Here is a 26,990-nt window from a genome sequence, read left to right as displayed (position 1 = left end):
CAGCTTGGAAGGCTTGAGGTCAAGACTAGGCAGTCCCCTCTGATTCTGCCTCTGGTGACGGTGACTGAGGAAGGGCATCCCAGAGGGAGCCCATGTGAGAGGATGAGGTCATGCGGTGGGACAGGAAGCCAGAGTGACTGAGACCCCAGGAGAACCAGGTTAAGCCCTCTGAGGCCACACCACCAATGTCCTCATGGCCTCCCACTCGGACCCGCCTCTTACACATTCCCCTCTTAATACTGGGTTCCAGGCATCCAACACACAAGCCTTTAGGAGACAAACCACATCGAAACCATGGCCCTGGTGTTGATAAACTTGGATTTCTTTTAGAATCTTAAATGTGTCCTTGAGGACCAGATCTAGGGACCACCTTTCTGGATTTGCTTTCCTCGCTAATACATGAATGTCCTCTGATACAATCCTAGTCTCTCAAACACCCACCACATCACAAGATACCATGGCTTGCAAATCATTAGAATCACAAGATTGTGGCAATCGACTAAGTTTTATGACAATATATAATCTCAGAATCTAGCACCCGAAATCAGGCTTTAGTAGGTATGAGGTTAATATCAGTACCTGCATTTTTTAAGGCTCTTGAAATGATTCTAATTACCATTCAGGATTAGAAAGCACTTTCATGGTATGCATTTATGATGTGTCATTTATATACATTTGTACCTCATTATCGCCAGAGAACAGAGCTGGTTAGGAGAGCCGGAGTCTGGGCAGGTGTATTAAGGCAGCTAGGAAGGCAATCGATTTGTTAAGTGTTTTGCATGCACCCTGCCTTAGGCATAAGTGTGTTATCTTTTACCCTTCTTTCACTTTCCTCTTACCAGACCACCTGCTCCGCCTACTCCACTCCACTTTTGCTCATTCCTCCCAGAATAAATAATTAGCCCAACATCCTAATCTTAATACTCTCAGATCTTATTGATATATCTGTTAGAGGGTAGTGCCCAGAATTGGACATGATACTGATGCAGAATAATCTTTTCATTTGCACACAAACATCTATCAATATAAAATCCAAAAATAATATAAATATATACAAAAGAACATAAAATATTAAAACTACCTTCATTTTAATAGAAGAACCATCACACTATCAAACTCTTTGGCTTCACCTGAATTCTAACAAGCAGGCCTCCTTCAAATGATCCCACTGATATTTAAAAATGGAACTTCAAGTTATATGTGGACTCAAGAATGCAAACTCAAGTCATAAACTTGATCACATTGGCTTCAGTATCTTTTCAACAGATCCTGTCATTGTGAATGCTAATTTTTCCATCCAACATACTGAATCTCTTTTGCAGACAGTCTCTTCTGTGATGGGTCACATGTTATGTAAACTTGATAAATACAACATCTAGGCTGTCACTCAAATAATTGATAACATATTTTGGAACCGGTTAAGACACGAGGATGCTTCTTTGAAGTTTTCCTCCAAGTCTCTTATTCATGCAGCTGTGAATTCAGTGCCTTCCCTCTGGACCCTATCATATTTCTTCACATTTTCCACCGGGACACGATACACGTGGTCGCAGTAAGAACAGAATGACACCATAGTCAACACTTAGCAATTTACTTTTAAAGATAATATGAAACATTTTTCCAAATGCATGGTTTCACACATACTTCACTGTATCTGTAACATTCCATAGACTTTTTTTTTTTTTTGACAGGCAGAGTGGACAGTGAGAGAGAGAGACAGAGAGAAAGGTCTTCCTTTTGCCGTTGGTTCACCCTCCAATGGCTGCTGCGGCCAGCGTGTTGCGTCCGGCACACCGCGCTGATCCGATGGCAGGAGCCAGGTGCTTCCACCTGGTCTCCCATGGGGTGCAGGGCCCAAGCACTTGGGCCATCCTCCACTGCATTCCCTGGCCACAGCAGAGAGCTGGCCTGGAAGAGGGGCAACCGGGACAGAATCCAGCGCCCCGACCGGGACTAGAACCCAGTGTGCCGGCGCCGCAAGGCGGAGGATTAGCCTAGTGAGCCACGGCGCTGGCCCACATTTCATAGACTTCTAAGAATGCTACCCAAAGCAAAGACAAAAGAAAAAACAAGGAGTAAGAGTAATTTGACATATGCTTACTTCAATTGTATTGACAATTTTTTTTTCTTTTTCTAGAAACTCTCAACTTTCCGATTAAAAACCAGTACTTTTGTTTTTTACCGGAAATCAGCATTATGGTGACTGGTTAGTATTTTCAGGCTCTCACTATTTACCTTCTAGAAGAGTCAGAATAGGCAAGAAGCTACAGTGGGAATGAAGAACCGTGAAGTCCCAGCGGCTCAGGATAAGCATGTATTTCTCATCACTGTTTGTGTCCACGGTGCACTGGCAGCAGCCCTGACTCATGTCATGCCTATTCCAAAATGCAGGATGAAGGAGCAGCGCCAGGTGGAACACACGCACGGCTGGTCTTGTGACAGAGGGAGGGGACGCCAGGAAACACAATGGGGCTTCAAGATACAGCTCAGCAGTTGGCCTCTGCTTGGAATTCACTCCCCACCTTCCGTGGGCCACAGCAAGCCACGTGATCAAGCCTGACTGTCAGGGAAAGAAGCACAAGCTTCCTGCCCAAAGGGCCCCTTTGAAAGGCACCTGCAGAAAAAGGGAGCAAGCATCCTTCACACTCAATCCAACCCACCACTTCCCTCCTTTTGAAACTGGTGTCATACATATCTTTCTCCATTCTTTGGCATTCTCCCTGTTTTGTAAACTTTCTCAAAAGACTATGACAGTTCTATAGTCATCACAATGAGATTGTTCATTGTCTAAAAAGTTAATTTATCTGGAGATCTGAAGTCATCTAAAATGTTTAAGTTAATGCAAACCTTCTCTTACGGATGTCAATGACATCTTAATGCACTGATCTTATAAAATTGCCAGTTTAATGATCATAATTCTTGGTATAGACAGAAGCAAAGCAGAAGTGCAGTCTTTTCTTTGAAATGAAACATCATTTGCAAGCAATGGGCCTATAATTTTCATCTATCTATTGTTCTGAAAATAGCTATAAAAATTGCTGCCACTGTCTTTGGTGGTTTTGTGAGCCTCAGCTCATCATCAGCCTCAAGTCTCTTGAAATTCTTGTCATATTCCTTAGACCATCCTTAGTGATGGGACTTCTCATTCATAGGTTACGCAGACATCCTTCAGCCTTATCAGGCAGGCTGAGCACAAATACCTGCCTTCCCATTTCTTTCATTGAGAGTATTTTTAATTGCACACTCAGAATTTCATAATTCAGTCCCCTCCATACCCATAGAACTACATCCACTTTTTTTTGGAGTCTTTTCTTGAAATGTTATTAAATAAAATATCCCATCAGCTAGTTGTTGGATACTCTGCCTTTATTATATCCTCACGGTTTCTTCTCTGACAATCATAGGGCATAAAGGTTACTATCTCAGCTTCCAAAGATGAAATCTGAATCTTGGCTTTTTCACCCAAGTGTTGTGCAACCTTGGGAAAAGTGACTTAACTTCTCTGTGTGAAATCTGAATTTTGGCTTTTTCACCCAAGTGTTGTGCAACCTTGGGAAAAGTGACTTAACTTCTCTGTGCCTGTTTCCTCATCTGTGAAGCGGGGACAATGACAATGCTTTGCTTTTCCTGTTAGGATGGAATGAATTAATCCCAGGGTATGTCAGAGGGTTCATGGAAGGACCTGCACTGTGGTGTACCTGGTAGAGCTGCCACCTGCATGGCTGGCATCCCATGTGGGTACTGGTTCATGTCCTGGCTGCTCCACTCCTGATCCAGCTCCCGGGTGATGTGCCTGGGAAAGCAGTGGAGGAGGGTCCAAGTGCTTGGGACCCAGTACCCACATGGGGGAACCAGGAAGAGGCTCCTGGCTTTGGATGGGCCCAGTTCTGGCCGTTGTGGCCACTGGGGAGTGAACCAGTGAATGGAAGCTCTCTCTCTGTCTCTCCCTCTCTCTGTCTGTAACTCTGCCCTTCAAATAAATATATAAATAAATAAATCTTTCTTTCAACAAAAAGTTCATGGAGCAATGAAATCAAAGGTGAGTTATTTTGGTGCACACAATTTTGAAATCCATGCATGTTTTATTCAAAATACACATTCAAAGTCCCTAAGTATGCATAGATTTTTAACTTTTTTCATCAAAATAAAGCTATCCTTTAATTCCACTATCCCCAAGCTTTTTGAATTATATATATGTGCATACACATGCATGTCATATGAAAGGCAGCCCTGTGTTCACTGTCTGGGCTAAAGCCAGCACACACACCTGAAGACGCTGGGCAAGCCGCCTAGGGAGAGCACAGGCAGCTCCTGAGAGCTCTGGCTTTGCAGCCTCCTACTCACCCCCCTGGACACAAACCCTGCAGATTAACAAACCCTCCAGAGTCTTCAAAGCAGGACCCAGGCAACTCAGGGAAGCAAATCCAAACACATGGCAGCCAAGGAAACCCACATTCGTTCATTGATAAGCAAAGACCACCAAAGAAATACCAACAGCATTAAGGAAAACAGAGGGATGAAAAACAGAGCTACAAAACCAGGAGAAAATAATGGAAATGCAACAACATAAGAAAGGTTTTTTAAAAAAACTGCCAGAGATGGGCCTTTTGGCTTAGCAGTTAAGTTACCAGTTGGGGGCTGGTGCTGTGGCATGGTAGGCTAAGCCTCTGCCTAAAGTGCTGGCATCCCATATTGGAGTTGGTTCCTGTCCTGGCTGCTCCTCTTCTGATCCAGCTCTCTGCTATGGCCTGGGAAAGCAGTGGAAGATGGCCCAAGTCCTTGGGCCCCTGCACCTGTGTAGGAGACCCGGACGAAGCCCCTGGCTTCGGATGGACCCTTCTCCAGTAGTTTGTGGCCATTTGGGGAGTGAACCAGTGGACAGAAGATGTTTCTCTCCATCTGTCTCTCTCTCTTTCTGTAACTCTGCCTCTCAAGTAAACAAATAAAATCTTAAAAAAAAAATATGGACCACTGCTTGCGGTACCCATAGCAGATGATGGCTCAAGTACTTGGGTCTCTGCCTCCCACATGGGAGACCGGCTCAGTATCCTGGCTCCCAGTTTCAGTCCCAGCACAACCCCAGGCCAACGTGGGCATTTGCAGAGTAAATCAGTGGATGACAGCTCTCTCTCTCTCCGCTTTTCCAATAAATAAAAACAAACAATTTCTCAAAAATCCAATGAGATGCTTCAGGATGTTTTAAATAACATTACAGCCTTACAAACAAGAACAAGCATCTATAAAAATAGGAAAGATCATAATAAAAACTAGCTCTTAAAATCCATTTTAGTGTGAAAGTCCAAAACTCATAGAAGGGCAATACAATTTAAAATGTATCAGAACATAGACAGGAAAAACAAAACAATGAGACAGATGAGACAGAAGATAAGAGTCATAAAATGTCAATCCACAAGTTTAATGTTCAGCCAACTGGGGTTCCAGAAAGAGAACAGAGAAAATGGGGGAAAGGGATTTTTGTCTTCAAGGAAGGAAACATTTCAGAGCTAAAGACAGACACAACTGTGCAGCTGAAAGGCCATCTGAATTTGCTCTGGGGGGTGAATACAGAGGGATGCACACTTAGGTTTATATGTGGATAAGGACAGAAGGGCTGCAGCCGTACCACCCGCCTTCTCGGGGAAAATGACTTTGAACCGGGAAGTATTTGCACAGCCAAACAACAGTCTAATGCGAGGACAAATAAAAAACGTTCTCAGGGAAGCCAAGAAGAGCGATCACCACCGCCCAGCTCCTCTCCTCCCCAAACACCCTCTGATGAGATAACTGACAAACGTGTCCACAGAGCCCAGGTGCAGGCCAAGAGAGACCAGGGTGGGCATCCACAGGACAGTGGCACACAACCCACAGGAAAATTAAAAGAAATCTCAAGGCAATGTTTCCTAGCAGGCAAGGAAGGCAAATTAAAGCAGGAAGCTGAAGGCAGAACACACTGTGGTTTTAACTGGGAACATGAGCAGAATTCTGATACATTTTGGTGATAGGGAAGGGAAGCCGTGTTTCTTCTCACAATAAGAAAAAGAAAATGTGAGGTGGCCACTTGGCCTAGTGGCTACATGGCCGGCAAAGCTGCACCTGTTCCGCACTGGACTGCCTGGGCTCCATACCCAGCTCTGCTCCTGACTCCAGCTTCCTGCTAAGGCAGGCCCTGGGAGGTGACTGAGTTTCTGCCTCCCACGTCAGAGACTTGGGTTGAGTTCCTGGATCCTGGCTTCAGCCTGGCCCAGCCCTAGCCACTGGCGGGGCAGGGGGGTGGGGCACTCTGGAGAGTGAATGAGCAGATGAAAGCTCTGTCTCTCAGATTTTTAAAGAAAAAAAAAAGAAAATCAGTTATAACCTACTGGAAAAATTTAGCGTATAAAAACATAAATTCTGAATCTGAAGCCATCAAAGTGTTGTGTGCTTTTAAACAAATAAAAGATGATTTGACATAAATGATTAAAAAATTATCCTTTCAATGATCAGAGTCATAACATTGAACTCAGGAAAAAGAAAGTATAATTTAACCCCTACTTGAGTGAACAGCAGTTAATATTTATACAGCTTGAGGGAAAACTTTTGAATGACTTTAGAATTAATCTATAGGGCATTTAATTACATTATACAAAACGAGATGTAAATGTGAAAGAAAATAGCTGGTGGATATCAAAGGGGAAGGGTGACAGAGAAGAGAGGTTGAGGGAAAGATAACGTATTATCATCACCATCTTACATGTAGTACATAGTAAATATATGTATACACTATATATGTAGTATAGAGGCATATCTAAAGTTGAAGGTACAATAAACAGAACATATTATTATTGCCGACAGCAAAAGTTACAACAGAAGGCATAGAAAACTTGAACTTAATAATGTAACATAAACTACTAGGAGAGAGAACCCAAGAAAAACCAAGTTATATTGCAATAAGTTAAATCCACAACATTCAGAGCAGAAAATCATTAATAATACTTGAAGTTGGTGAATTAAGGAATCACAGTGTAAATGTGTTACTATAAAAAGTCTCCTATAAACCTATAGGAGACACCATGTGAAGAATTTAAAGGTGATCTTAACAGAGAAGAATGAGGTTTATAGAAAGGACAGTGAAGAGTGCATATTTTTATTTATTTATTTTCCTTAAATGAATGTCAGAGAGAGAGAGAGAGAGAGAGAGAGGGAGAGAGGATGCACATATGAACACTCTTATCTGCTGGTTTACTCCTCAAACATCTACAGTAACTAGGGCTTCACCAGACCAAAGCCAGGAGCCTAAAACTCAATCCACATCTCCTATGTGGGTGGCAGGGATCCAAGCACTTGAGCTTTCACCGTCACCTGCTGTCTCCCTAGATGCGCATCAGCAGGAAGCTGAAATCGGAAACAGAACCGGGACTCAAACTCAGGCACCCTTGTACCAGACAGCAGCATCCCAAGAGACCTCTTAATTGCTATGCCAAATCCCTGCCACAACAACAGTGTATTTTTACTACTAAAGCTTTCTTAGTACCTGCTTTTTTATGTCTTATCTCACTGTCGATTGGTGTTAGTATCTTTTTGTACAAGATAAAGGCTTAGCCCTCGTGGAGATAGAACAATAGATAAATGGGGTAATGAAACAGCATGCACGCAGCCGGGCTCTGTGGGAAAATGCAGCAGTTCCACGTAGGAGAGCAGCTCACTGCTGGAGTTGACCAAAGAGCAATGTCATTCCTTGCGTAACCACAAAGGCAGTCGAAATCCCCTCTCAGAACCTCAGGCAAAACCCTGTTTTCAGCTTGACTGAGCTGCCAGGGTTCCCATAGCTTAGTTAAGATGGGGCTCTTCTTTGGAAGCCATTCTGCCACGCCCAGGCTCCATCACAGAGCTCTAACCCTGCAGGTGGCACCTGCAGAGTTGCGTCTAAGTTCTGTGGTCTCAGCTACGTAGCATGACAGAAATGCCCATGCCTCTGCTTTGTGCGAGGAACTGCGGGAAACACTGAGAGATGGCGAGGCAAGATCCTTTTCACAGGCAGTTTAGAAGCCACTGAGCATGAGAGAGTTGTACACAGCTCCTTTGAACACCGGACTGAACAAAATTGACCTGGAACATGAAGAAGGAAGAAAGTGTTCCCGGCTTAGGAAGGGATCAGGAAAAGACTACAGGAGGAGGTGTCAGAAGTGAGTTGAGATCCTGGGCTGTGCGTCAACAGGATGCCTGCAGGCTACTGCTGTGGTGCGGTGGTGACTTGGGCCTTAATCTGAGAGTGATATTATCTGAGCTGTACTTGCCCTGGCCAAGGACGGTGTCATTATCTACAGTTTGAACTGGCCCTGGATTTCTGTAATTAAACGCTATGTTCCTCCTAAATGCCTCATTTACAGCACATAGGCATTCTTCCTTGGAAAATGGGAAACGGGACAGCACAAATCCAGCGCAGGACAGAAGCCTGTATTGTGGTGTACGAAACCAGGGCTTATTCATACGGCAAGGAAGCCCAAACTTCGGAGTTATTTGTTTTCTTAATAACTTATTTCAACATGTGTTCACGTCCCTGTGTCTACTTTCCATCTGCAAATTTAGAAGATTAAAGAGCCAGAGAAGGATCAAATTGGAAGGGCCTCTGACTGCCATCCAACAGAATCCTATTGTTCTGCACATGCAGCAGCAAGGCCAACAGAGGGCAAGTGTGACTTCCCAAGGTGGCAGGACTGCCAGGAGAGAAGCCTGGACTTCCACCAGGTTCACAATGCAGGTCCCAAAGCTCTTCTGGATTCTAAGCCAAGAGGAAAATGAGAAATGGAAAAAACTCAAAGATAAATTTGTACAGGTAATGCTCAATGATAAAGTGTTAGGGGCAAAAGATCTCAAATTGTGTTTCTGAAGAAAATTCCAAATAGCTATTAAGAGATCTATTTTTCTTGAGATCTTTTCTACTTGAACAAACTATATCCTCTGCCAAAATATAAAATATTTATTTTCAAATTACTTCATTATTTTCATTATTAAATATTTTTAAAATAATTGTATTCTGTTAAAGCAGCCCAATAAAATGGTAAATGGCTAATAATTTACCTACAAAGGATCTTCAAAGTATCCATGGAAAATATGTATCATGAAAAAATCATGCATGAATTTTAAACTTCTTGCAGCACAATAATATTATCTTTCAATTCTATTTTTCCACAAACACTTTGAAGTATCTTCAAATATATAATTGTTGCTTCATCCAAGCAAAAAGGGGACCTATTTGTAAAAAGAGACTCTTGCTTTACGTAATATTGTATATTCAGAGATACTGTATTCTTAAAGCAGAGCATACTACAACACAGATTGTTAAATGTGCTTATGAGTTCTTCAACATCTGTTAGCCAATAGCAACTTAGAGAAGATACTCAATATTTGTTGAGTAAATAAAAGAATTAATAATGTGTTGTATTGGAATTCTGTATCAATCTTTGTATATCACACATTATATCCAATGTTTATATGGTAAGTCTGACACACAGCACCATTGCAAAACTTTTTCTACACTTAATTTAAAGTCAATCCCGACTTGGGGCTGGCAGTGTGGTGCAGCAGGTTAAGCTGCCACCTGCAACACTAGCATCCCATATGGGCACTGGTTTGTGTCCCCAGCTGCTCCACCTTCTATCCAGCTCCCTGCCAATGGCTTGGGAAAAGCTTCAGAGGATGGCCCAAGTGCTTGGGGCCCTGCCACCCATATGTGAGACCAGGATGAAGCTCTTGGCTCCTGGCTCCAGCATGGCCAAGCGCTGGCCATTGAGGGAATCTGGGGAGTAAACCAGAGGATGAAAAAGAAAGGTCTCTGTGTTTCTCCTTCTCCCTCTGTAATTCTGACTTTCAAATAAACAAATAAATGTTGCTTTTTTTTTTTTTTTTAAATCAATCCATCGTGTCCTAAAGAAGATTCCCTGGTTAAAGGCTTTTTTTCCATTCACCCTGGAATTAAATGCTAAGTCATAGCCAAAGCCTGTTCAGAATCCAATACCCTTTAGCCCACCAGGGCAGGGTTCTAGAAGTGAAACCCATGACTTACTCCAAAACCTTCACCTCCGTCTCAAGAGCCTGTGGTTCCAAAAACCAGATGTTTTCTCTGCACTAGCCTACAGATATCAACGAGCTAAGTAAGAAATATCTTAGGAATTCTGGAAAGAGAGGCCAATCCAGAGGCTGCTTGCCAGGGCATAAGTGCAGCAGTGTGTGTCAGGAAAAGAAAAGAGGAAGAAAAATTCAGCAGGCTTTTTAAGAGATTAAGAACATCACCAAGGAGGGTAAAGATGGTTACTGAATAGGAAAAGCAATTTCAAATCATGAGGACTTCATTTAAATGTTTTGCATATAAAGAAGTAAACACTACTGCTCTTCTCATCCATCATCTTAGACATTTTAGCAAAATGAGGAAAATGCCACTTTGAAAACTGGTGCCACTGAGGTTTTCCAATTGTTTCAAAAATAAAGGACACTGCCACTTCTAATCTTCCTTGATATGTTTATACAACATAAAAACTGATGTTATCACAACCTCTAACTTGTCTACTTTAATGTCTGTATTTGTATGCAACTTAACTACAAGTGAAAGATGATACGTTTGGTCATCTTTTCAGGTACTTATAAATCAAATACAGTTAAAATATAAGATGGCAGTTCCCCCTTCTCCCTAATGAAGAAATAACCATAAATCAAATGTTGGGGAACATGAAAAAGACACCCAGGAGCAGGAGTTAAGGAAGCCGTGTTGTCCCTGCCCCTGCCCCTGCGTCCCACTGATGCCCCATGTGCCTGAGTCTGTTTTCTCCTGAGAAATAAAGACCTGGCTGGGTCACAGGTATGGGATGAAGAGAAAAAACAGCAGATGACGATGGGTAGAAGGTCTTGCTGAGTTCCTTGGGAGGTAAACTGTGGCTCTTCAAGGTACTTTGCTGCTCTGTGTCCCTAATCCACCTTGGTAAGCGCCGACAGCCCCAGGAGAGGGCAAGAGGAGGGGGCAGGATCTGAAAACCCTCCAGGACTTGGCTACATCCACAGAGGAAAATTCTTGCTCTGATTCTGGAGGAAGAAAAATCCTAATATTGAAATGTTGGGCCTTTCTAATAAGATTGAATTAGGAACTAAAATTTATGGACTGGAAAATGTCAGTCCAAGTAAAGATTTTAAGAGATTCCAGCAGGAATGAAGGGTAACAGCTTGATTATTTTATAAATGTGAATGTGTTTCTTGTTACGAACAATCTCTTTGAAAAATTTTTTTTTAACAGGCAGAGTGGACAGTGAGAGAGAGAGACAGAGAGAAAGGTCTTCCTTTTGCCCGTTGGTTCACCCTCCAATGGCTGCTGCGGCCGGCGCACCGCGCTGATCCGATGACAGGAGCCAGGTACTTCTCCTGGTCTCCCATGGGGTGCAGGGCCCAAGTACTTGGGCCATCCTCCACTGCACTCCCTGGCCACAGCAGAGAGCTGGCCTGGAAGAGGAGCAACCAGGACAGAATCCGGCGCCCCTACCGGGACTATAACCCAGTTTGTCGGCGCCGCAAGGCGGAGGATTAGCCTATTGAGCCATGGCGCCGGCCATGAACAATCTCAGGGCTCCACTATGCCTCTCTGAACAAGAGTTAACCAACAAAAAGCAAAAGAAAAGCAAGATATTGAATGATAACTTTGGACAGACACACATGAGGGGCTTTCAAAAGGTTCACAAGAAGTACATATTATGAAAAACCAATGCACGGATTTCAAACATCGTGGGCACCAAGATAAACTTAGCTTTGCACTTTTTGAAGTGTCCTTATGTAAATGAGCATATAAAATTATCTGAAGCAGATCGATCATTTCCTTTGGGGACTTGGTTCTGGATGCAGTAGACTTTTGCAGCACTCAGCTCTGGCTCAATAATCGCACTTTCCAGCAAGGTCAGGGGGTCTGTTTGCTCACCAAGCTGCCCCAAGCTTGGTTTGCTTGTTCCTAACCCTGTGTTTGCAAGAAGAATTCACACTTAGACAATTTTCCTCAACTGCAGTCATGAAAATATTTCCATGTAGCCAGTGACGCGTTTTCCCTTCAATTAAGAAAAATACTTCATTTTGTTTGTTTAAATACTCTTTACCTCAGTAGCTTTCCTCATCTTTAAAACACCTTCCTCCATGTGTTCTTCTCTGTTTTTATTTTTGAAATTTTCTCTGGCCTTGTCTTAACATTTTATTTCAAGCAGTCAAAAGAAAATAAACAAGCAAGCAGGATAAAAATCAGCCAAGCAAGATCAGGGAGCGAATGCCCCAGGAGAAAGTTCCTCCCAAGGTTCCTCACAGGCAGGACCCGTGTGAAGAAAACAAGGGTCTGAGAGTGTGAAAGGTCGTTGGGCTCCCAGCACAGATTCTCCAAGTCAGACTTGATATTTCCTCCCAAGGAGGCTGCACAGACGGCCACAGAAGACACAATGACAATGTTGAAAGGAGACATTTATCTCACAACTTTAAACCTGTGCTTCCAGTCAGTCATGACTAAGTATTTTTTATATAAATCCTTTCATGTCTCATAAATGTAAATTAAACTGCATTGCAACTTTTGAGTCAAAGGGGCTAAGTGTTAAGTGTACAAAGGTAGTTCAAGGAGTCTGTGGGAAAATGGAATTAAAAGATGCATTTATTTTTGTGTGAAAGAAATGGAATCTGGGGCTGAGGTTTTGGCACAGTGTGCTAAGTTGCCACGTGCAGCACCAGCATCACATATGGGTGCTGGTTTAAGTCCTGGCAGCTCCACTTCTGATCCTGCTTCCTGCTAATGCACATGGGAAAGCAATGGACAGAGAGAAGAAGAGAGATCTTCCATCTGCTGGTTCACTCCCCCTTTGGCTGCAAAGGCCAGGGCTGGGTCAGGTTGAAACCAGAAGCCTGGAACTCCATCCAGTTCTCCCACATGTGTGTTGGTACCCAAGCACTTGGACCATCTTTTGCTTGTTTCTCAGACACATTAACAGGGAGTTAGATAGGAAGTATGGCAGCCAGGACTCGAAAAAGCACCCATATGGGGTGGGTGATGCGATGGTCCATTACAGCACAATGCCAGCCTCATGCAGTTTTCTTGTAATACACAATTCCCAGGTCCTATGTTGTGGTGCAGTGGGTTAAGCCACCATGTGTAATGCTGGCATCCCATATCAGAGCACTGGTTTAGTCTTGGCTGCTCTGCTTCCGACCCAACTCCCTGCTAATGCACCTGGGAAAGCAGCAGATGATGGCCCAAGTACCTGGGCCCCTGCCACCCACAGGGAAGATCTGGATGGAGTTCTAGGCTCCTGGCTTGATCATTTGGGCAATGAATGAGCGGATAGAAGATCTCTTTCTCTATCTCTCCCTCTTTCTAGGGCAGTATATCTTTCCAATAATTTTTTTAAATAAATCTTTTTTAAAAACACACATTTTGCACATACTTTCTTACACATTCCACATATAAGAATGCATTTCCAACCCACTTGTAATTCTCCCCACAGGGCGAGCTCTCCCATGCTCCTTGTACTCTGCTTTAAATGCTCTTCCCAGCCTGGTCCTAGTCCACCTTCTCAGTGTAATTTTCTGCGGTTACTCCTTGCATCCTTTACCTGCAATGTGCCAGGCACTCTGCTAGCTGCTGAGTTGCAGAAAAAACAAAACACGGGGCTTGTCCTCCAGAGGCGTAATGTGTTAGCACTGGTCCATATGGGGTGGTCTGGGAACATTTTGTGATGGGAGCCAGGAAGAAGAGTGAGGGGAAGGCTTCCTGGTGGAGGCAACTGCTGAACCCAAATGTGCAAAGCAAAGAGGAATTAGGCAGAAGACAGGAGGAGGGGAGAGCATCCAAGACAGAGCAGAGGATGAGGTCTGGAGAGGGGAGAGAATACTGACCGAGGGATATATATATCCCAGGAGAGGAGTTCAGGTTTTAATTTTTCCCTTGGCTTTTAAGCAGAACGAGATGATCTGATGTGTATTTGAGAAGGTGTGGAGATCAGGTTAGAGGCAGTTGGGAATCTTATTCCTGAAGGGGAATGATGTGTACCTATTATGAGAATGGAGAACATGGAATAAAATTCGAGAGACAAACGGGTTAGAACTGAAAGGACTTGGTGATTGACAGGCTATCGTGCAAAAGGGACAAAAAGCAGTCAGGAGGGGAGCTCAGGTTTCTCTGTCTTCCTGCCAGGGTGGATGGTGGGGCTTGGATTGAGATCAGGAATACAGGAGAAGAAGCAAGAAGCAGTCAGTGGAGTTCAGTATCTGTTGACAAAGACCTGTGGAACATCCAAGTTTCCAATGCTTCTTCTATGCACCCGATGCTCCATCCTATTACCTCATGCTGGGGCTGTCTATCTCTACCCCTCACTCTCAAAATCTGCCCATCAGATTGTCTGCACCAGCTCTCACAACTCTCATAAGCAAGGCTCTCTCTTGCCTCTCTCTCTCCCTCTCTCAGGTCCCCATGAGGGCAATGCCAACTCAGAAGAAATGCCCTTCAAGGGTGGAAGTCTACCACCTTTTAGGGAAGGCCAAACATGGGCCAAAGGAAGGCAGAGGAGACATTTCCCCTCCACTTCAGTAGTCCCCATTTTCAAAAGGGCCATTGCTTCAGAACCGAGCAGTTTCTAACATAAATACAGAAATGAATAATAATGGTACTTACCGTTCCAACTTATTAACAGAAAACATGTGTAGACTTAAGAATTAAAAAGAAAGAAGTCTTTCAAGATGACCTGAGAGGCTTTTCATCTGCCAAGAACAGAATTTAAGATCTCAGAAGTCTGTGCTTTCCCAGCTATAGTTCCCAGGTATATTGCTGAAGATGGACAGAGGCAGTAAATGACACAGGATTCCACCTGCCATGCTGGCACTATTGAGGAAAGTGTTCAAGAGAGTTCAAGACTCACCTTGAGCTCTGGATCTCAGGTTGGTGATTTCATCCTTTGAACAAATGTTTCCAGTTCCTGCTTTCTTTCCAGATGTATGTATTTGGAATGAACTCTTATTAATGTTTGAATCATATCTTAGTGATCTCGGTTGTGTTGGTGTGTATAAATATGATGGGTGCCCAAAGAGCTCATGCAAAATGCATATTGTGAAAAAACTATATATGGTTTTCAAACATTTTTTGTACCCAAAGAAACTTATTTTTCATTCCATTGTCCCCAGTTACTTTTTCAAATCTCCTCATACAGACTCATTTTTAGAGCATTTCCTATATGGGTATTTTGGTCCAACTGAGCATTTTTAATGAACTAGATAGTTCTTCTTTCAATGAGGTTATTCATTCCAAATTAAAAGGAGGTTTCTGAAGGTTGTTAGGAGTCAACCTGGCAATTACCAGCAGCAGAATGTCTCCAAATGGACCCTGGCGAGAGACAGCCCAGAAGCAGGTCAGCTCACTGAGGAGAGATTGATGTTGTCCTCAGCATTCAACGACTTGTCTGGTTTTCCTATGACAAATAAACAGATGAGTCAGTTTCTCCAATTTTCTATGGGCACTGTTCATGCTTGGGGTCAGAAACTCATCAAAGCAAACCTAGTTTTATAAGTATGCACTGACAAGATGCCACGGTGACTCATTTTGAAGGTGCTGGCTATTTTCAAACAACTGCAGAGAGCCCTTGCATTTCCTGAGCTTGGAAGGCTGGTTCTAGCACGTGCACAGGCTCAGCTTGCCGTCTGAGCAAAAGTGAGATCATACGGGTTGATCCTGGCAGACTCTCTGAGAGTGCAGTAATTCACGCTGTCAGTTACTATCAGCAGCAATTTGCTTCTGGATTGGTTCCTGGGAGCACTCATGTAAGCATTCTGCACAAAGGGCCCGAGTGCAGTATTCCGTGGATTTCAGGGATTTAGCGTGGTTTCAACACAGAATCGAAAGTGCCACGTAGTTCACCACCTCACACTTTGTTTTAAAGAGACAGAGGCTTAAAGCTGAATTCCTTTCTTCTTTCCTTTCACCAAATAGGAAGTTGGTGGTAATTTAGAAGTTATCTCTAGAACAATCTGTAGATGCTTCAGCAAAACCACCCTGTTGCTAAAGTGCAGAGTAGTTTTTTTTTTTAAAAAAACTGAGTATAATTTCACTGTCTCCACAATATAGTAATAATTTGCTTAGTAACAAAATTGTACTTCTTAGATTTAACTCATAAACGCAACCAACAATTAATTGTGCTAGGACAAATACTTAATTGGAAATTGGAAATTGAAAATTTCCTTGAATTTGTAAGTATTGCCATACTATCTTTGCCCAAGTTTAGTACAAGTTCTGAAAAGGTCTGTGATAGAGAGAATTAGATTATGCAACCCGAAGCTTAAAGAATCTCTGCAAAATAATCAATTTTTATCAAGGGCCAAATAATTTAAGAATTCCAGAGCACTCTTGCTACCAGTGATCTATGATTTCACTGTTGAGAGCATGAGGGACACAGGGTTAGGGAGCAGTCCTGAGAAACATAGTTGATGACCACACAGAAAAGTCAAAGTCTACCAAAACATCAAGGGCGATTGTCAAAAATATTCAAGTTACTGCAGCAAAAGATCCTGTCCAATGTGCAGAACCAATGAAACCATCAACTGTATAGGAGAGATCTTCATAGATTTTTTTCCTCGCGAAGAAAGGGGAGCCAATGCGGCCTGGGTTCCTGCTCTTCTCTTGCCTTCAACTTGAAGACTCCCATTTTATTTTCCTTGGTGGACGGAAGACTGAAGATTGGCTGAGTCGTCAGATTCCTGTTCTGCTCTCTCCCTGCACTGTCACCCACCCGCTCAACCTCAGTCAGAGCCCTCACATCCTCTCCCGCCATTTCTAGTGTTGCTAAAGCAAAATGCTTACATCTGTAACCATCCAGTGACAGTCTCATCAAAACAGAACCACGTGTATGCACCCAAGAACCCCTCCATGTCTCTTTCTCTTTCCATGCTATGTCCTCCAGGGACCATTCTGGAATCTTCTTGCCAGTACCATCCCTAATATTTCTGCTTAACTCACAAATTCATTTTACAAAGAGAGAAGAAAAGGCAAACATTGGGTCTAAGCTTACAGAATTTATTCACATTCTTGGCTGACCCAAGGTGGACTGTAACCAGCTAAAGTTACATCTTTTTTTCTTTTTGCTTATTCTTTCTGCATGTTCCCCTTCAGCACTCTTGCTCATGCGCCTCATGAACACAGCTTTGAAGACAGCGACACTGTCTGCCTTGTTTTCCTCTGTATCTGCATTGTCCAGGAAAGGATGGGTATTCAATCAGTGTCTATGAACTTTCATAGTCAACCATCTTCCTTATTTTACCTTGCAATGCCTATTTGAGAAAAGCTCACTCTTTGTGGGTTCCACTGTTCTACATTCTGTTATTCAGACAATGATCCAGACTAGAGCTACAACAAAGCTACATCCAAAAAACAGCCAACTGTTAAGGCAGTTTACTCCCTTTACTTTTTATTACCTTTAGAAACTAACAGTCTTCTCTCTCGCACATTTCTTGGAGCAGAGAAGCTAACTGATATTTATTTTTCTATATCCTATATACCTTGCTCATAAATGTACTTGATACATTTTATCAATTAAGTAGATTTCCCTTATACATATGCCTGTGTATGTAAATGTATTTTTCCTCCATAAAACATCTGTATGGGGGCAAAAGGGGGGAGAAAGAGATTTTTCAGCTAAAGTTTATTTAGTGATTATGCCTAGAGTCAAGTATTAGTCTATTATGTTCTATTTACTAATTCATTTAATCCTTACAACAGTCCCATGAGTTAAGGTAGTCATTAAAGTCATTTTACAGATGGGGAAACAGAGATATTAAATAATTTGCCCACAGTTAAATAGCTTACAAGCAGCAGGGCTGGGATTCAAAGTCACCGAGCTGACTTCAGTGTGACTCCACACAGTGACCATGCTGTGCACTGCATATCTACCCCTCAAAGCGATATTATGGGTTACAAAGAAGTCATCCTGCCAACGACAAAGAAAATGGAAGCTAGGTAAGTTAAGTAACTTGCCCAAGATTGCACAGTACCTGAATACCAATTCCAGTAATGGACCATGAATAGCATGACCTCAAATTCAGTGCCAAGATTGTTCCTAAGGTAAACCTTGAGGTCTAACTGGATTTCAGGCACAATGGTCTGGCCCTAGAAGTGTATTGCTGAAACTAATGTTCTTCTACATTTCTAAGAACATCTTTCAGACAATAATCAAGCAGTATCTATTAAGATTTGACATGTACAACAACTCTACTTTATTAATCAGTCCTGAAGAATTTAAAGTACCAGGTCGTAAGGTTACACAAGGAAGGATATTTGTTATGGTTCTGATTGTAGTAGCAAGCATTAGAAACACTCTAAACACCAATCATTAGTTAAATAGCAAATACAGAAGAGAAAAATGGGAGGGAAGACCAACAAAACCAAAAGTTTTTAAAAGTTAACAAAATTCCAAAACTTCGGCTTGACTGATGAAGAGACAAGGAAAATGATACAGATCATTAGCCGGGAATGAACAATGAGACATCACTTCTGACTTTCCAGAAATAAAAAGCATTATAAGAGAAACCAATGAACAAGTATATGGCAATAAACATAAACTGGATAAAATGGACTAACTCTTAAAAAATGACAAACAGGCCGGCGCCGCGGCTCACTAGGCTAATCCTCCACCTAGCGGCGCCGGCACACCGGGTTCTAGTCCCGGTTGGGGCGCCGGATTCTGTCCCGGTTGCCCCTCTTCCAGGCCAGCTCTCTGCTGTGGCCAGGGAGTGCAGTGGAGGATGGCCCAGGTGCTTGGGCCCTGCACCCCATGGGAGACCAGGAAAAGCACCTGGCTCCTGGCTCCTGCCATCGGATCAGCGCGGTGCGCCGGCCGCAGCGCGCCGGCTGCGGCGGCCATTGGAGGGTGAACCAACGGCAAAGGAAGACCTTTCTCTCTGTCTCTCTCTCTCACTGTCCACTCTGCCTGTCAAAAAAAAAAAAAAAAAAAAGACAAACAAAACTGACTCAAGAAAAAATAGAAAATGTGAATAAACCTATAAGAAGCAAGATATTGAGTTAGTAATTTAAAAGCAATCCACAAAGAAAAGACCAGGCCAAGAAGCTTATCTGTTGAATACTACTAAACATTGGAAGAAAAATTAATACCTACATTTTATTAGTTACTTCACAAAGTAAAAGAGGAAGGAGCATTTTCTAACTCATTATAAGACACTAGTATTACACTGATAACAGAATCAGATGAAAACATAGTAAAAAATGAAAAATACAGACTAAGATCCCTTGTGAATACAGATACAAAAATCATCAACAAAATAGTAGCAAACCAAATCAAAGCAAAATATTAAAAAGTATTATACTGGGGCCAGCACTGTTATGGTGGTGGACAGACCTGGATGTTGCAGTCATTAGGGGAGTGAATCAGCAGATGGAAGGTCTCTCTCTCACTGTCTCTCTGTTTCTTCCTCTACTACTCTACCATTTAAATACATACATACATTTTTAAAAAGGTTTTATATAACATAATCAACTACCAGAAATAGAAAGTTAATGTAACATGTAAAAATCAAACAAAGTATTACAGAATATTATTAGAATAAACTAGAAAAACCACATTATCATTTCAATAGGAGTAGAAAATATAGCATTTTATAAAAATTCAACATTTTTCTTGGATAAAAGCACTCAGGAAAATAGAAGTAGACTTTCTCAAAATGGTAAAGGGCACCTATAAAAACTTAAAGCTAATATTATCATTCATAGTATAAGCCTGAATACTTTATCCCTAAGATTAGAATAAGGCAACAACGTTGGTTCTCACCACTTCTATTCAAATTTATACTATAGGTTCTAGTCAAGACAAGGGGAAAACAAAAAGGAATACATATTGGAAAAGAATAACAAACTATATTTGCAGATAATTTGAATTTGAATATATAAAAGCAAAAAGCAACCACAAGAAAACTACAGAACTAATAATTTAATTCAATAACATTTCTAATTCAAGATCAACATACAGGGGCCAGCATTGTGACATAGTACGTTAAGCCTTCGCCTGTAGCACTGGAATCCCATACAGGTGCTGGTTCATGCCCCAGCTACTCCTCTCCCAGTCCAGCTCTCTGCAAATGTCTGCGAAAGCAGTAGAAGATGGCCCACGTGCTTGGGCCCCTGCACCTGTATGGGAGCCCCAGGAGAAGTTTCTGTCTCCTGGCTTCAGACTGGCCCAGCTACAGCCATTGCAGCCATTTGGAGAGTGAACCCGCAGATGGAAGACTTCCCTTACTGTTTCCCCCCTTCTCTGTTAACTCTGCCTTTCAAATCAATTTTTAAAATGAAGAAAGATCAACATACAAAAATCAATTATATTTCTATATATAGAAACTCCTTGACTTATGATGGGGTTAAATCCCAATAAACCCACTATAAGTTGAAAATACCATTGAGGGGGCTGATGTAGTGTTAAGCAGGTTAAGCATTAGTAGGTTAAGCCCTTCCCTCCCCAGTGTGACACCAGCATCCTATGTGGGTGCCAATTTGAATCCCAGCATCTCCACTTCTGATGCAGCTCCATGCTAATGTGCCTAGGAAAGCAGCAGAAAATGGTCCACATCCTAAGGCCCCTGCCACCCATGTGGGAGACCCAGAAGAAGCTCCGGGCTCCTGGCTTTGACCTGGTCCAGCCTTGGCCATTGTGGCCATTTCAGGAATGTACTAGTGGATGGAAGATCTCTCTCACTCTCTGTAACTCTGACTTTCAAATAAATAAAATACACCTTTAAAAAAAAGGATGAGGTTGAACCCTCCACCCCACATCATATACCAAAATTTAACTCAAACTAGATCCACAACCTAAATTTAAGTCCCAACTATAAAACTTGCAGAAGAAAACAAAGGATGAATTCTTCATGACATTAGTTTAGGCATTGGTTCCTTAGCTACGACATCAAAAGCACAGGTGACAAAAGTAAATAAATTCATCTTCATAAATTTAAAAATTTTGAGTTGCAAAGGACACCATCAAAAAAATGAAAAGACAACACACAGAGAAGTAAAAACACTTGTAAGCCACATATTTGATGAGATACATCCAGAACATACAAAGGACTCTTACACCTGAGTAATAAAAAAGAAAATTCAAGCTTGAAAATATTGGAAAGAGATTTTCTTAGACAGTTCCCCAAAGAAAATATACCAATGGCCCATAAGCACATGATAAAATGCTCAACATCTATTAGTCATCCAGGAAATGCAAATTAAAACTGTCATGAGATAGCACCTCCCACCCACTAGCCAGAAGGATGACTAAAATGAAAGACAAACAATAACAAGTGTTGGTGAGAGTGTGGAAAAATTGGAATTCTCATTCATTGGTGGCAGGACTAAGATGGTGCAGCCATTTAGGAACAGAATTTGACAGTTCCTAAAAATGGAGTTGCCATATGGTCCAGGAATCCTACTCCTTACTATATTCCAAAGAGAACTTCTGAAAACTTAATTCAAAACAAAAACTTGCACACAAAAAACTTGCATCCAAAGTAGAAACAACCCAATTGCCCATCAACTGATACAGAGAGAGAATATTTTATAGTCATTCAACAGGATATTACGTACCCATAAAAAGGAAAAAGTATGGAGACCTGCTACAGTATGGAGAAATCTTGAAATAATTATAACGAATGAATGATGTCAGACACAAAACTTGTATATTATATGATTGCACCTATTTGAGTGAGGGTACTTCAAAGGTTTGTGAGAAAACTGAATTAAAAGCATGAGCTTATTGTGGTGCCCTTTTTTCCAATCCTTGCACTGTTTTTTTTTTTTTTTATAAAATGCACTTTTCAAATATTATGAAAAAAATTTTTTTCACCAAAATAAACTCATAACTTTAATTCCATTTTTCCATGTTTTGTATCAAATGCCTAGGACATTACAAATCCATTTAAATGGAAACTAGTTTAGTGGTGCCAGGGACTGAACAAGGGGCAATGGGGAGTGACTGCTTCAGGTACTGGGGCTTCTTTTGGGGCTGGTGAGATTTCTAAAACTGTGAAGTAGTGATAGTTGCACAGCTCTGTAAATACACTAAAAACACTTTACAGTTTAATAGGGTGAATTAAATGGTCTGTGAATTCTAGCTCAATAAAGTTGTTGTTCAAAAAAAAAAGCAACCTTTCCTTGTAAAAAATTAAAACAGTAAATTAAACTATAATACACAAAAATGGGAAGTAGAAGCTATGTTCTAGTTCAGTGGGTTAAACCACTACTTCCAGCGCCCACAGCCCATGTCAGAGCACCTTTCCAAATTCTTACTGCTCTGCTTGCAACCCAGCTTCCTGCTAATACAGCTGGAAAGGCAGTGGAAGAGGGCCCAAGCTCTTGGGCCTCCGCCACACACATGGGAGAACCAGATGGAGTTCCAAGTTTCTGGCTTCCGGGCCTTGGCCTGGCCCAGCCTCAGCCACTGGGGCCATTTGGGGAGTGAATCAGCAAATGGAAGATCTCTATCTCTAACTGTAACTCTGCCTTTCAAATAAATAAATCTTTTTAAAACACAAATAATAAAAATAAATCTTTTTTAAAAATGGTGATATGTATCTTTCTACTGACCTAAAGTTATATTGTATGCCCCCAAAAAGAAAGTTAAGAGAATAATGTACATCTGATCTCATTTTTGTAAAGCATAAAACAAAAATTTGCCTATGTACGTATCTGCTGCTACAAGGAGGAGAAGGGTTGAACAAACAATAGATCACCGGTTTCTTCCAGTGGGGCCAGGGAAGCTGGGTAGCGTTTCCTTTACATATCTTATCTGCTTTGGACAACTTTGCATTGCTTTGCTTGTCGAAATAAATCATTACTTTTACAGTTTAAAACCCTAATATAGACAAGTTAATAGGAGGGAAGCAGTATTTTAAGGACTGCCACCTACAGTCCCTCTGGGCAAGGCAAGTCCTACCCACACCTGCACCCAGGCAGGAGGAGAGGAAGGCACCGAGTGGGGGGCGGGGGAGGAGGAGGTGGCAGTGGCGGCAGCCAAGATGCTGATTCATAGTCTCCCAAACACTCAGACCTTAAAGAACAAGACTAGGAATACCTTTGCCATGTCTAAATCCTCCCTGCTTGTTTAGCCTTGAACATGCTGTGGGGATTTTATTAGCATTAAAAAAGGGCAATATATTCCCCCCAGTGGAATTTCATGATTTAAAACTCTTCTTCTTAAGCCTAAAGGAAAGTCTACATCAGGTTCCAGCTGGCACCTAGAATTTTGCCTTTTTCCATCCACTTTGCGCACACCTGGCAAGCAAAACAGCTGACTTGAATAACTGAGGGCCACGAAACACTAAATTGATACAGCTAAGTCCATTTAAGTATTAGCCATATAACCAGATTAATTAACCTAACCTTTTTTTATTTTTATTTTTTCCTTATTTGCAAGGCAGAGAGAGAGAGAGAGAAACAGATCTTGCATCCACTGGTTCAGTACCCAAATGTCTGCAACAGCCAGGGATGGGCCAGCCTGGAGCCAGAATCCCAGAACTCAATCCAGGTCTCCCATGTGGGTGTCAGGAACCCAAGTACTTGAGTCATCATCTGCTGCCTTCCAAGAGTGCATTAGCAGGAAACTGGATCAGAAGTGGAGAAGCTGGGACTTGAACCCAGGCACCTGAATATGGGATGCAGGTATCCCATACAGTGACTTAATCACTACTCCAAATGCCTGCCCCATCCTAACTTTTAACACACAAACTGTGGCATATAATACAAATTACCAGTGTTCTATCTGTATTCTTCTTCTTTTTTTTTTTTTTTTTTTTTTTGGACAGGCAGAGTGGACAGTGAGAGAGAGAGAGACAGAGAGAAAGGTCTTCCTTTTTCCGTTGGTTCACCCCTCAATGGCTGCTGCGGCTGGTGCACTGCGTTGACCAAAGCCAGGAGCCAGGTGCTTCCTCCTGGTCTCCCATGCAGATGCAGGGCCCAAGCACTTGGGCCATCCTCCACCACACTCCCGGGGCACAGCAGAGAGCTGGACTGGAAGAGGGGCAACCAGGACAGAATCTGGTGCCCTGTCCGGGACTAGAACCCGGTGTGCCAGTGCCGCAGGCGGAGGATTAGCCTAGTAAGCCGTGGCGCCGGCCCTATCTATATTCTTCTAAGGGCGGCATTAACGACTTAGCATGGTACTGACAATCATTTTCACAAAATACACATTTGCCAATTTTCATAGGAAACATCTCCTTCTGTTTAGCCACAGTGTCTACATCTGCTTACATATTAGATGCCAATGCTTGGGCACATTAGCGTCTTCCGTATGATAGATAGAAGGCATCTTTTGCACAAAATGTCAAATGTGTTGTCACCAACATTAACGTAACAAAACTCCCACGGGAAAGCAGGCAGCACTGTAATCTGGGATACTTGCCTTGGACAGAAATACAAGATTCTTGATTTTTCATTTCCTGTATAATTAATGTTCTCCCCCCCCCTTAATTATATCGTTATAGATCCTTAAACATAATATCCTGTGAGTAAAGAACTCTGCTCCGGAAAGCAAATGAAATGATGGTGAGAGCGGCATAGGGATGCAGTTATTAAAAACTGGTTTAGCAAGGAAACTCCTAGCATTTCAGATTGGCTGAAGAAGCAATCAAAAGCTGCTGCTGACAGACGCAGATTGTAATGATAAAAAACAATAAAAGGCATTAGAATAAAATTTGCTGTAAGTCTTGCCTGGATCAGGCTGTACTTACAAATTAAACCTCCATGACTGAATCTTTTCAAGCTCTCTCCTCTCGTTGCTTAGTCATAAGTCTTTCCAGGATGTGGATTGGATATGGGTGGCTGCCTAGGTGCGGCAGGTTCTTACTCAATTGTAGTTTGCATTGTTAGGCTAGTTTTTTGTATTGAGGTTTGGTTTGGTCTGGTCTGGTGTTTGCATGTTTGTTTGTCTCTACTGATCTTATATTTCAAGAACTGTGGTCTGTCTCTTTTGTGCAAACTTTTGCCCTGGGAAAACCAACAGAGAGTCATGATTATATTTGGAGCCAATGGGAGACTTCCTTGATGGAAATCTAGTCTTTAGATTAATGTTTATTATTACTGTCATGTCCTAATCCACTTGCTTGAACAAAGAAAACATGGAACACAATCAGCTTATGGCATGTTTACAGGATGTGACATTGATTTCTATGTTTTATGCATCTGTTTCTCAAAACACCATTGGCACACACACACAGTTTCAGAAAATTAAATAAAGGTGTTTTTTTTTTTAATGTAATGCAACCAGGAAAGGTGAGAAAGCCAATCGCTGGCTAATTGGCGTAAAAATGAGTGCACTCAGCTGAGGTTCTCTATGAATAACACTGCAGTGAGGAGCTGGAGAGCCTCTGTGTCACCAGCCCGTGCTGCCTACCGGGAAGACAGGGGTGTGGCAGTCCTCCTAGGCCTCCTAGGCTCGCCTGGCACCCTGACAGGGAAGGAGGGCCTTGGAGTTGATGAGGATGCTTTGTATCTCAAGGAGTTTTCTAAAAGGTTTTGCCAAAGCTACAACATCGTGGTCAGATTAGGACGGCCTTCTCACACTCAGAAAACAGTCATCGGAGATTTGCCAAATCAAATCCTATTATCTGAACGTAAAGCTGGACGAACTTTAAAAATCAGCGAATCCACCCTGCTCCTCTACAGCTGAGACAACCAGGCCCAGGAAGTCAGTTCTCCTGGCAGTCCTACAAGCAGGGCAGAACTGGACAAGCCTCCAGGACTTTCTGGTTCAATAAAATCACTTCAGCAAAAGGCTCTGGGGTGACAGAGAATAAATATTTTTAAAAGTTTTTGGCCTTTTGATTTAAGAGAAAAAAAGTTAACCCATAGAAGTGTATATCGCAATCAGTCATTTAAAAAGCAATTTAAGAGGTGAGCATGGTGCTGCAGTGGGATAAGTCCCACCTTGGGACACCCACACCCCATATCAGCATGCCCAGAATGGGTTCCCAACTCTGCAGCAGTTCCAGCTGTCTGTTAATGCACCTGGGAGACAGCTGCTGGGGGCTCAAGTGCTCGGGTTCCTGCTGCCATCTGGGAGACCAGCTGGAGTTCTGGACTCATGGCTTTGGCCTCACCCAGGCCTGACTTGTGGGAATTGGGTAGCGAACCAGCAGATGGAAGATCTCTCTCTCTCTCTCTGTCTCCCTCTTTCTGTCATTCTGCTTTTCAAATAAATAAAAATAAATTAACGGGGCCAACACTGTGGTGTAGTAGGTAAAGCCACTGCCTGTAGTGCTGGCATCCCTTATGGGTGCTGGTTCGAGTCCCAGCTGCTCCACTTCTGATCCAGCTCTCTGCTATGGTCTGGGAAAGCAGGAGATGGCCCAAGTCCTTGGGCCCCTGCACCCTCATGGGAGACCCAGAAGAAGCTCCTGACTCCGGATCAGTGCAGCTCCAGCCATTGCAGCCATCAGGGGAGAGAAATCAGTGGATGGAAGACACCTCTCCCTCTACCTCTGCCTTTCAAATAAATAAATAAATCTTTTTATTTTTTTAAAAAAGATCACTCTCCTTATAACTCAAAATCATTGAAATATGTAGTTCTCATTTTTTTTTTTTTTTTTTTTTTTTACAGGCAGAGTGGACAGTGAGAGAGAGAGACAGAGAGAAAGGTCTTCCTTTGCCGTTGGTTCACCCTCCAATGGCCGCCGCAGGAGCCAGGAGCCAGGTACTTCTCCTGGTCTCCCATGGGGTGCAGGGCCCAAGCACCTGGGCCATCCTCCACTGCACTCCCTGGCCACAGCAGAGAGCTGGCCTGGAAGAGGGGCAACCGGGACAGAATCCGGCGCCCCAACCGGGACTAGAACCTGGTATGCCGGCGCCGCAAGGCGGAGGATTAGCCTAGTGAGCCGTGGCGCCGGCCTGTAGTTCTCATTTCTATCTTGATGGAGCGAAAAGAAACATTTGTGATTATCCTTAAAGTATAATGAAAGTCAACACAAACCAAAAGATATATCAG

General features: G+C 42.6%; 1 long non-coding RNA gene across 2 annotated transcripts in view; it reads left to right on the top strand.

Annotated features, from left to right (window-relative positions):
• LOC127492853 (uncharacterized) overlaps window positions 1-26,574 on the top strand; it is a 33,065-nt gene extending 6,491 nt beyond the window's left edge. The window contains exons 3-4 of one of the 2 annotated variants that reach the window (XR_007922668.2): window positions 14,786-14,916; window positions 24,493-26,574. This is a non-coding gene — a long non-coding RNA (uncharacterized lncRNA). The remainder of the gene's footprint in view (window positions 1-14,785; window positions 14,917-24,492) is intronic. The other variant, XR_007922667.2, reaches the window with a different exon arrangement.
• The last annotated feature ends 416 nt before the right edge of the window (window positions 26,575-26,990 follow it).

This window comes from Oryctolagus cuniculus, chromosome 14 (assembly GCF_964237555.1).
Source record: "Oryctolagus cuniculus chromosome 14, mOryCun1.1, whole genome shotgun sequence".
Lineage (NCBI taxonomy): Eukaryota > Metazoa > Chordata > Mammalia > Lagomorpha > Leporidae > Oryctolagus > Oryctolagus cuniculus.
The sequence above is the reverse complement of the archived record's forward strand: the minus strand, read 5'-3'. Positions and strand labels throughout refer to the sequence as shown.